Raw genomic sequence first — 12,704 nt, 5'->3', positions numbered from 1 at the left:
GTACATAATCTCCATACTATAAAGTTTTTCCACATACTTGTTTGCTAAATCTTTTCTTCTCGGCTTTTTCCTGAGAGGTGAAGGAAAAATATTCTGTCTACCTGATGATGTTCACTGGCTTCTTGCCTGGGCCACTAATGCTCTTGCTATCCACATAGCATCATATTCTTGATTTATTTTAGAGGGAAATTAGTAAAAGAGGGTGAAAATTGCTGAACATTATTTGCTATGGTGATTATGTAGAAAATGCATTGCTTGAGAAGCAGAAGTTTCCTGTTCAGTTCTTCCCACACTTACTGAATTGAAATCTGCTTCCTTAATGACAAAAGGGCAAAAAGTAAGTTTGTGTGACTTTTTATTGTGGGAAAAAGAAAGAGGTAAGTTTTTTGTTGATATAAGCCTTGTAGTATGAGATAACACAGCTATTCACACTCTAGCAAATTAAGTTCACAGTGGAACGTTGTCCCAATTTGTAATTGTGGATTTGCATAACTACTGGAAGATTTGCTTATAAGCTATGACTACACTGAAATAATGAAGCTATCGCCTAACCTTTTATAAGCATGGTAACCACTTTGATGTCTCAAATGGATTTTACGTCAATGAAGTAAGGAAATAGAAGTGATCATGCAAATACAAATAATAAGTTTAAATAAATGTAAATACTCTTCTGTCGCAAACACACTTGTCTTAGATGCTTTCTTTCAAAGTTTGGCTTGTATGCTGATTTTCAACAACAGTCTACTAGAAGATTTAGTTTGCAAAGATGTAAATTCATTGAGTTGCTTTTAGATGTAAGATGTAATGCTTACTTTCTCTAGCTTGGCTGATAGAGCTCCAGAAAGCTGTCAGAGCAAAATCATTGAGAAATATTTCTGCTAGGTACTGTCTTTCAGAATGGAATATCTTTTCAAGGTAAATATATATGCATATTTCCATCTGTGTAAGATGTAAAATTCAGTAGAAAAATAAATAATTTTGTATAAAATATCCTCAAAGCGGCAGTCTCCAGTCATTTAGTCAGTGCAACAGAGAGTGTCAGTCAGGTACAGAAGATTCACAAATGCCTTCAGCTCCAGAGATCCTGCGATTGCCATTGCTAAGGGATGAACATGCACGGATATTATGGACAGAGAGGTGCCATATCTGGGGAACGGGCTGATTTGGGGATAATTGTTTAAAACTGTTTGGGAATCTGTATTCAAGGTCAAGTAGGGGAAGTATTAAACGGTTTACAATCATATTACTTTGGTTATATAAAGGAACTAAGTATTTAATATGTTACTAATACTTTAACATATTTCTCCCATTTTTTTGTTTGTGTAGAACAACTACTAGTATTAAGAGTACTAATAAATACTAATACTACTCATGAAAGTAAAGGAAACAACTGCTGAACATGTGGATGATTATTTTCTGTTAATTTAAGACCAAATTTTTATTAATGTTTAGTTCTACTAAATTTGATCTTGAGTTTGAAAATAAACTATAGTAGGGCTAAGGCACTGATCTCCTTTTCACAAGTACAGACACTTATGAGAGCTAAAATTGCTTGCATATATGTATTTTTAAAGGTTAAAAGATGATTATCTCTGTGGTAGTGTAAGGAATTATTTAACAGGTCTTCAGTGGAGTATTGACTCAACAGTTAATCTCTTCTTAAAATTGTAAAGGGTATTCACAATTGCCAAATTACCTGGTATTTTTGTGAATCAGCACACATTTCAAAACAAGAATGAAAAAAATCAAATATTTTAATAGTAATATAAAAGCAGATAGTGGAAAGGAAGGTGTACTTTTTTGTTAATATCAGTTCATTTTAAAGCACTTCATAGATAAAAACGTGGAACTTTTCAGCAATACAGATTGTATACAGTGCAAATTATTTGTGATCTTATGACTCAAGTAGAAATAAGACAAAAATTAACAACCTATACTTAACACAGCTGGACTTTCCTGCATTAATTGAAAAACTGGAGAGGCAAAAATAATTTGGACTGCAATTTTTTAAGGCGCTTTTGCCCAGCTTTTATGTAAGCACAATAGTTTTGTCAGAAATTACTAAAGTGTATTTTCTAGCTGATGGATACTTAATATTATTCTGAAAAATAAGGAAATCTCCTTTAATGAAAGACCTGAGCACTGCCTCATTATTCAGCACAATGTTAAGTTTGATTAAAAGATAATTACATTTAGCAAATAATTATTTGGAGCTGAGCTGCTATTACAAATCAGAATACCTGTCTTATAAATCTATGTTAACTACACTTAGGTAAGATAATGTTTAAGTAAGATAGTAAGTATTCATCTGTCTTGCTGGGACTGAAAGGGGTATTTAAAATACTGTAACTGCTTAATTATTTAACTGAGTCATCTGTGGTGCAATGCTACTATTCGGCACATGGCTTAATAAATACCTAGTAAATAATGTGTGAATACTATATCTGAAAAATAACAGAGAGAGTGAAATAAAAGCATTTTAATTCTAAAGCGTATTTCTCAAGTATTAAAAAAAAGAAAATTAGTGTTTTGTGATATTGTATTGCTTTTGTTCAAAACCAATAGAGTATGTTTAAAAAAATGCCCTGTATTGAGATTTTTTTATGGCACAAAGACTGACTGAAATAACTACTAAAGAGAAAAAAAGGTAACATAAGCACTTGTCCGTTTTTATTGTGATCTGATTAGAAAATATCTTTTATGTTGATTCACAATCCCAAGGGACTAAAGAGGTAGGACCAAAATTTGTATTTTCTTTCTTAAAAACGTTTTGAGGGATAGCACTACAATATTAAAGTATTTAGAGCTCAAATGTGAAAGACCTAAAAATTAAGCCTCAACAAAACAGTGAACTAAGCTATTAGGAAGTAATGCTGTCATGAACATACTTAGTTTCCAAGATCAGAATACAATAATGTTCAAATAGCCTCTTTCAATGAAATGTTGCAGCCTACATTTCAATGGCTGATAGATTGTAGGTACTTTCTAAGTAGTAGAGGTATGGGTTGAAAATACTTTATTTACCATTAAGAAAGCCTACTAGAGTGTTTTTGCAACTGCAGAACTCCAGCCTCAATTTTTGACTTTAGCTAACAGCTGTTCATGTTAAAATCCATGGTTTTAAACTTGCTGGATTAAGGATTTTATATTGAAAGTGAATCTTAACTTCATTTCATGTTATTTATTTCCAAGATTATTGAACTGAGCATCAAACTCTTCCTTTGACGTGAGTTCACTGGGAATATTTCTTCTTTTTAAGATTTTAGGAAATTTCTGTTTGTGTAATATGTAAGTAATGATGTTAATTGTCTGGCCTTTTGTAATTGCTTTAGTATCTAGTCTCTCACTCTGAGAAGGTTATCTTATATTTTATAACCATATGACTGAAAAACCAAGATGAAATTGCATAACATTTCAAAGCCATCCTGCATGCCGATGTCCTCCTACTCACCCACCCACGTATAGGGGTTTGGCCTGGGCTGCGGTCCAGCTTTGCTGCAGCTGCATAGCTGTGAAGCAAAGTTGTGTGCAAATTATTGAGAGAAATGAGGTCCTCACTGTCTTCTCTTGAGACTTGCATAAAGCTGCAGCTTATGTATGTGGTCTCATCTGAAGCACCCCTGAGCTTTCCAGCTCCCCATTCCTGACCCTGACTGCCATCCATGGACTGATGTCCCAGCCTGGCATTAGCCCACCCCTGTTCCCACATCCCTGCCCAGCCATCCCCGGGTTGTGTCTGTCCCCTGCTCTGGCACTGCTCTGCCCACTTTGCTTGAGAGCTGCAGCACCAGGTCCCGTGTTGGCGAGGTCCTTATCCTGTTGGCAGTATCATCACATTCGGCTCTTGGCTCACCTCTCATGCTGTTCCCTGACAAACACACTAATCTACATACAGTGTTTTACTTCTTCCCATTTTCTCCTAGAAAAAATTTTGTCAAATATTCATTTGACAATCTGTTTTTATTTTGGATCTGGCATCATGTGGAACAACCTGCTGACCTGTAAAATCAAGTTAGATGTCTTTCCCCTACTAATTCACAGCTCGATGTGGGTCCTACAGATGGTAGTGTCCTAAATGCCACTGGATTCAGTGCAACATGAAGGAAACCTGTGGAATTGTAGAGGATTATCTTGGTTTATATGAAAGAGGTATGGAATCTAATAATAGTCTTCGAGCACCTGAAAAAATGTATTCTAAGTGCAATACTCATTATCTATACTTCAGCAAGGTTTTCACTATGCATCTTTCTTTTTTTCTTCATTAGAAATATATCATCTTCATTAGCAATATATCATGTACTGAAAAAGTATTTATTACAGTCTCTCTTTGGGCCGCTATTACCTTTTAGAAAGAAAATACAAATGATTTATTGACACAGAAATATACTAAATACTAACAAAATCCCTTGAAAATTAGGATAACACAGAGCTTTGGTAATGAGATGTTAGCATCCTTTCCTTCAATAAATTTTCAGCCATGAAATGTGCCTGTGAAGAATAATTATCACTCGCAGCCTTATTCATAAGAAATACTGAGAAAGCGAACATGGCTCAAAGTAAAAATACATGTAGTTGAACCTTTTAAAGAACGAATTCGAGATATGATAATAAGCTGATTTTATACTTGAACTGATCTGTGCTGGTACAACAAATACTTTCTCTTGAAAAAAATATAGTTATCTGCTTGAAAGGAAGAAATCCTTAAAGAAATATTTTCTTCTCTCTCCAGAATTTCATCCTATAAAATAGTTTAGGCTTTCAAATTATGAATAACTTACTGCTTTTACTATTATTACTATAATAATGCTAATTATTATTACATACTTGTTACTTAAATTAGTATGATTTGGCAGTTTAGGCCCCACAATTCCTGTGATGGAAGATACCTGACTCTATTTCCATACTTACCCAGGAAACAGAAGCTGGATTGCAAAATCACACAGCTAATTTCCTTTTTCTTATACGAAATCTTTATAGATTTCCAGCTGCTTTTTTTTCAAACCATAGATACAAATGCTGGCATTGTATTTCACTACTTATATATAGCAAACAGTCCATGTGACACTTTTTTTCTTTTTTTTTATTTCAGATTTTTATTGGTTTATTTTAAGCCAGGTTATTTTCTCTTTCTTTTGAGTAGCATCATATGAATTTTCATTAATAGCTCTTTGGAGTACAAAGAATAGGCTGAATGATAATATTATCTCATGTTATTTCAAATATGCATAAGGTGGCACTATTACCTGAAATTCTTGGCAGTGTTTTTTCTTGCCCAAAATGTTTTCCCATCTGCTGTCAAAAATAAAAAATATAAAAAAAAAACCCAGAGAGCCAAACAGAGTTCCTTGAAATAACATGCAGCTGGGAGAGGAAAGGTTAAATCTCTATTTTGTTGTTGATTTTTTCTCCATGTTAATTACCTCAGATGACTTCCCTGAAGTAGTCCATTGCATGGCTGTATGAGTGCATGTGCCTGCAGTTAGGGCGGAGAAATAAGAACCCAGAAATGAGGGGGTGGTGGGATGACTGAGCTGGTTTATGTCATATTACACTGGTTATGAAACTGGTGTTTAAAGCTACTCCATTTAAACATGACAGGCAGGGTCTGTTTCTATAATTTATAGAATTCTATAAATTCTATAAATTCTATAATTCACACAACAGCAAAGAGCAAAGCCAGGAATAGTAGGGATATGCAGTATAGATAAACAAAGGTGCCACTAAAATAATCCCACTATTATTCACTTTTTAATGGATTTTTGTCAATAGACTCATATACCTAAGAAGACGTACAAAGTGAAGCTTAGCAAACAAATAATTGTACTCTTGCTTTTTTTCAGAATACCCATGGCTTTAACAGAACTTCTCCTTCAAACTCAGAGCTTTATTTTTTTTTAAGCAGGAAACCTATGGAGTTAGTAACTGTCCCTCTTCATGAAGATTATTTGGTTGGTGGTGCCTGCTCTGTGCTTTGGAGAGTTTGAATGTGTTTACTACTGTAACATCTATTTCAACACTATTCCTAGTCTGACTCATTGTAGGAGATTTTATTACAAAAAATAAGAAAGACAAAACTACTGCCCCTTAAACAGGTATAAGCCAGAGTTTTCATTGCAAATATGAGTACATAATTGTAAACTTATATGCCTGTTTTACTGTGTAGAACATATAAAAACATCAAAGAATATTCCTCAGAAATGCTTACTTTATCTCTGTGCAGGCAAGTAATCAGAGTAATCTGAGTGCATTGTCTAATAAAATGTGAAGGGCAAGCAAGAGCAGGAAGTATTTGCAAATATTTATTTGAATAAGTGAATCTAAGTCACATGGATAGTATTCACAACCATTTTTATTAAACAAATATAGAAAAAAAACAACAGTAGAAGCAAATTTTAATCCTCAGAATATTTCAGAAAAAATCTGTTTGTGAATCTCCATGTCATCAAGAATTTAGCCCAAATATCTATATGTCCATCTTTGAACCTTTCCAGGTTCTCTTGCTTAGAAAAATTGAAGACATCCAGTACAGGAAAAATGAAGTCTAATTAAGACAAACGAAGAGTAAACACAACAGTAAGTTAAAAATGACTCTTTAAGTGAGCCATTCTGCTGAAACATGTTAGTGAAATTCTGGATTTAAAAGAAAAAAATAATTACTAAGCGAAAGATACTTTGCATTCTTTTTATTCCAGGTAGACATGTACTGGGGTACCAGGAAATAGGAGCTGTCTTCTAAGGAATACACTAACCTCCCTGAGTACTGAAGAACTTCACTGAGTACAGTCTATATAGATCATTTTTTCTGCCCATTACCTTTCCCCTTGGCTCTAAAACCTAGTTCTACATAGCAATGCTAATGCTCTACAATGCTGAGTATCCAATATTCCAAGAATATGTGCTTGAAAAATGGGTGGAGCCAACCTTCCGGGTAATTTCACCCAAAAGAAATGTTGTTCATATGTCTCAAGGGGACTTCAATAAATAAACGAAATCTCATAAATGAAATTTGAGAGATTATCCTTAAAATAACATCTCTGACTGATAATTATTAAGTAAATGTACTCAAAACACCATAAACATATCTGTAAATATCATACAATGATATCGCACTACTGGGCTTTGTACTTACTGCTGTGCAATGCACCCCTTGAGGCCTCTGCCTATAGTCAGCTGTGTACTTCTTTGTTCATGCCTATTTTCGTTGCTACCTTCATATCATGTTGAAAATTAGATTAATCAAGTATATCTTCCAATAAATACTTTCTAGGTTCTTCCTCTGACTGTGATTGCAGAAGTGATTGTTTGTGGCTGCTTATAAATAATTCACATAGCAGACTGTGTCATTGTGCATCCTGCTAGCATATCATTACAAACATACTCTTTCATCAGCTAGAAACACTGCATATGCTCCGCATTGAACTAACACTTCATTAGAAGAAGATGATTTCAGTCAAATTAAGGACCTACCAGTCACAATCATTCTCGAGTCCCACAAACCTGTATGATTTTTTTTCAGGGTTAATTCCCTACTCTAACAGCTTTTTAAGAGAAAGAACCTGAAATAACTTACCTTCATAGGTACACCATTTTACTGCAAATCTGCTTATATTTTTGAACTGTTTAAACAATTAGGTCAAGGAACTGTTAAGTGTGGCTATCTAAGCCACTGGGAACTCCCTGCCAAATTATAGAAAAAAAAACCATGCCAAAATACCTTCTGCACTCCACCAGCAAGGTTGAATTCCAGGAAAGTTTATAATCACCAGGAAGTAAAGGGCGTAGCATTGTCCTAAATATTTTCACTTTATGGATGTGACATACCTTAAGAGTCTTCTATTTTGGAATGTAAATACCACTGAGAAGAGACTGGTACCTAAGTTGAGTCATCCAGTAGGTTAGCGACAGCTGCAGAGAAACAGAACCTGCTGCATGTCCTGTTTTGAGTGTGATGTACTGCCAAGAGAAGGTGAAGATGGAAAGAAAAAAGTGGTAAACAAACTATTGCAGGGCTCAGTGGTAGAAGAACAAAGCTGTTTGACACATCACTAACTTAAAGGAAAGAACATGTCCTTGGGCTGACCTTCTAGAGAGGAAAACAATATGATAAGCAGGTGTAACACAGGTAAGTTGCAGCTAAGCCAGCAAGAAGAAGAAAACAAGAATTTAGAAAAACAGGGCATGTGGTCACATAGTGCAAAATTAGCATTAGCCAATAATATCATAACACATATGGTAAACAACAGTTTTATACCAATACAGTTTTGATGTTCTTAGCATAATAGCTCTAGCAAGACTATAAAATAACGTGTATCCTGTTAATAAAGGTCTCCATTTTGCCACCTTACTGAAGTCCATCTTGTCTTTCATTTCTGCAAACTATTGGCTCATTTTTTGCCTCTCTGTGTATACAGGCAAATTGTATGTCTGATCCTTTCAAAGTGGTCTGCACATTTATTATGTTCATCTGTGATTTTCTATATATTTCAGCCTCGGAACAATGTAGCTTTTAAGGCACATTTGCACAGGGCATTTTGCACAGATGTGAAATTTTATGAAAATATATTCTGCAGGTAGTGGAGTAAAATTGATTTGATATACACAAAAATATATACATTACTGTAGTTTTTATTTTCTAGTAAATAATATTTTTTTCTCCATGAAATCAGTGATAGAATAAAAACAACCAGGTATGACAAATAGCTATTAATTCCAATGCACCCAGTGAAACTGAACAGGGATTGGCATAATGGTTATTAAGCTACAAAAAAAGGAGAAAGTATCTCCTTAAGCTAGTTGCAGCCAAAGTGCTTAGCAGAGCGTGGGGAGAGGGTGAAAGGAAAGCAATGAAACATAAAGCACCAGGGAAGAATGAAGACAGGATGACATGACACCAGGTAATGACTGGGAAGGAGAAGGAAAGCAAGGAAACAAACAATGTGTCTAAAGCATAAAATGAAGACAAGCAACGTTTCACATTCCCTGCTGATGGACAATTGGTGTTTTGTTAGGATACCTGATACTTATCAGAGAGAGAGGGACTAGGGAGCATGAGGTGAGGGACTGAGTCAGCACAGAGGCTGCTAACAAGGTCACCTGAGTGACTGGGGACCCAGCTGGGAGAGCAGGAATTGGCTTCTCTCTTGTTTTACATGAGAAAGAGCGTTTATGTACTACACAGTGCATTAGCCAAATACAATCTCTGCGTGTACATTTTGAGGTCCTATAAGTTGGTTTCATTTTAAGCACATAAGATAATATTGAAAAGCAACTTTACCTAGTAAACAGACAGAATTTAATATTTCTACTTACCCAATAACAAAAAAGTGTAAATCTGAATGTAGTATAAGGTTAGCTAAGTCTGTTAGCTGAAATCAAAAAGACTTACTGAGTTCTCTAGCTGACAGACCCCTGCAAAGTCGGAGTATAAACATATAGCTTTTAACTACAGAAACTTCAGTTCTTCTTCCTATAACTTTGCTCCTTAAAATTTCCTTTTTTTCTGAGGGAAGAAGGAATCAAATTTGCTTCTGCATCTCTTTTCCTCCTTATGTACACTCTACCTTGGCATGCTGACAAAGCCTGCTATGTGCGCAGAAAGGAAAAGAGATGTTGGGCTGGAATAAGGAGTAGGTAAGGACATCAGGAGTGATGTTTGCCTACCATCTACATCATCTTATGTATCTAGCTGTTCAACAGGTTGGCAGGACGCAGTCATCTCGACACTAGGCAGGGACTTTTTACTCAATATTGCTTATATTAACTTAAACATCTAGCTTAGGTTCCTTAATACGACCTCACCCTTCCCTCTATAACATCCACCTACTTTCTATCCTGCGGGATTAGTAGTGGAGATTTTTTCAATTTTAAGGAACAGCTACTAAGATTCTCTTGGCAAAAAATTGCACGATTGGCCAAACGTAAGACAAATTGATTTTGTCAAATTGCTGCAAATGAGAAAAATAAAAAAAGGATTCTGAAAAATACTGGAAGTTTTATTTTTGTATTCTGAAAACATTTAATTAAGACAAAAAACAAGCTATGTGAAGATCTTCAGGGAATCCATTGTTGTTGACCAATTCGGACAGTAGATCTGCAGCGTTGTTTATGACAGTTCAGGTTCTTATTGCTACAGCTCATGCCAGCTGGCAGTTTCTGCAAGAGATCATTCACTAGCTAGAGAAATCTGAATTCTGCGCTTGCCGTCTCTGATAATCTTGCAGTATCACCCATGAGTCCTTGAAATGAGGAGGTCAGATGGGTTATTCTGCATCTGTTAAGATTCCCACTCTTGCTTGGGGCACTCACAGCTGCCTTAATCAACTGTTTTCTAGCCCCATGCAGCTTTAGTCCAGTAAAATACTTTGGAAAAAAAACAAGAACATCTGCTCAGTTTTTTTATTCAATGTTTAGTTAAGTGTTTCAAAGAAAGATAGGCACAGTGTTCACACTGTATTGCCATTTCTGCACGGTTGATGTGAGTGGGATGTTTTGGCAGAACACTATAGCTACAAATGGAATTGAAACGGCTGGTTTAGCATATAAGACACATGGTAGCTTTATAATACTGTGGTTTGTGGAAGTCTTAATAGATCTTTCTAGTTAGAATTTGTGACTCATGACTATATAACATAGTATGGTAAGCAAGAGTTTTAGTTTTGTACTGAATAATACTATTATTTAAGCTACTGTTGTATTTAGTCCAGAATCCTGAAGATGGAATATTTGACCCTTTGCTATTCTGTCTTTTCTGTGTAATTTGGTAACCAACTTAATTTGGATGGGGAAGCTAAATCACAGCTAAAAGAATAGCTGAAACCGAAAGTTAACTGGATTTTTAAACCTTGTAAGATGGCTTTTTTCCTCTTCCTCATCAGGGTCTTCTCAGGCAAAATTTCAATAGTAACTTTAGCTCGCACATGCACTCTGTGTGAAAACACAGTGTCATGAAAATCTGTCAAATACCAGTTGTTAGGAGTCCAGACTTTCACACCAGCATTACAAATGCATTAGGAATTTAATTACAGCCAACATTATAATAATATGTCGAGTATTATAGAAATATTATTTTAAGTGTAACAGGTATCTAATGATGTAAAGACTTTAGAGCCTCATAGACTTACAGAAATGTCTGCAGCCAGTCACAATGCCCTCACGACCTATTGTGGTTTCTCTCTTATATGTAATGACAACTCTCAAATGTATTCAACTTTTCAGGACCCAGAATTCATCTATGAACAGAAAAGTTACAATTTTGAAGGCAATCAAAGTGTGTACTGCAAACATATCGAACAAACACTATATTTTGACACTGGCCTTGGCAAATGGCCACATTGTATTTGTATATCTGACCAAGTAATTCAGACCGCACTTCTCAAGTGCTTGGGCTCATGCCGGTGACTTCCTGAGTCAATGTGAATCAACGTATATTTGACAACTCTGGTAGTGAGCCCAAGTCATATCATTATCATGCTTATAAGTCCTCTGGAGGTCTGGAAATCTTGCTCATTTGTTGTCCCCACTTGTGTACCAAATCCTCTCCTGAATTTTACTTTATCTTCTCACATAACTTCCTTCTCAGTGTTGCCCTTGCTATAATAACTCACTATCTTCTTTCAAGTCTTGTGGCTTTAAGAAATGATAAGAATTACCTACTCATATCACCTGATCCATCATTGATTGCAGAGCCTTTGAATTTATTTTTTCTTACATTCCTGTTTCAGATCACCTTTTACTCATATGTATAACTAACTACCTGTATAAGTAACTCATCCTTTCTATATATACAGGTATGGTTTTGCTGAAAGACTGAAAAGTAGACGGGATGTACCACTGAAGGCTTGTGGTAAGCCAAGGCAAATAAAACTGAAATTTGTACAACAATACAATTAGATGCAGGTTTCTACCTGGCAGGAAGTAGAAAACATTGCCCTTTCATACAGTTTTGGAAGATCTCTGGCATTTCTTTTTTCACTGCCACACTGATTCTAAAGGTTTTGTTATTTTTTTTCCTTTTTATTTAGAGAATAGAGGTGAAATTTAAATAGAAAGTTTACAAAAGCCGTCTGTAATTCATGATATTCTCTGCATCTTTTCAAAAGTGGGAAGAAAAATTTCCCAGCACTAACACAAGTAGGTGGCAGTAGAGACACATATAATGACACAGATGGTAAAGTACATAATAACGCTAGTTAAGCAGTAAGGTTTCACATGTAGGCATCATGAAATGACTTTTGATGAATCAATATAGATCAGAAAATGCTACACCACTTTTTAAATGCAAGCCACTTTTAGTTTTTGGCTAGTATTAAAGACGTTTGCAGACCTCAGTGTTCAGCTATTTAGTTTGGATACTGAGGCAGACTTGGTGTCATTCAAACTATATATAGACTTGTTCCATCACTGGAGTCTGTCTTAGCTGTTCCCTCCTTGGAACAGGTAGAACTTGATTATGAAGCTTTAGATTTGAAATCCAGACCCACTATTTTCCTGTTTTCATAGTGTGTGGCAAGACCTGAGCATTCTGCTCAGGAATATGAGCAGCAGAAGTATCAGGTATGTAGCACTTTCATAATAAAATGCTGGATAAAATCAAACTCATTGGTTTAGAGTTGTTCGTCATAGCTATAAATGTGTTCATTCTTAAAAATGAAGATAGTAGATTTTTATTTATGTGCATGAAATAGCAGAAGTTTATAAACTTTACT

The sequence above is a fragment of the Cuculus canorus genome, chromosome 2 (genome assembly GCF_017976375.1).
Source record: "Cuculus canorus isolate bCucCan1 chromosome 2, bCucCan1.pri, whole genome shotgun sequence".
In the NCBI taxonomy this organism is placed as follows: domain Eukaryota; kingdom Metazoa; phylum Chordata; class Aves; order Cuculiformes; family Cuculidae; genus Cuculus; species Cuculus canorus.
The sequence above is the reverse complement of the archived record's forward strand: the minus strand, read 5'-3'. Positions refer to the sequence as shown.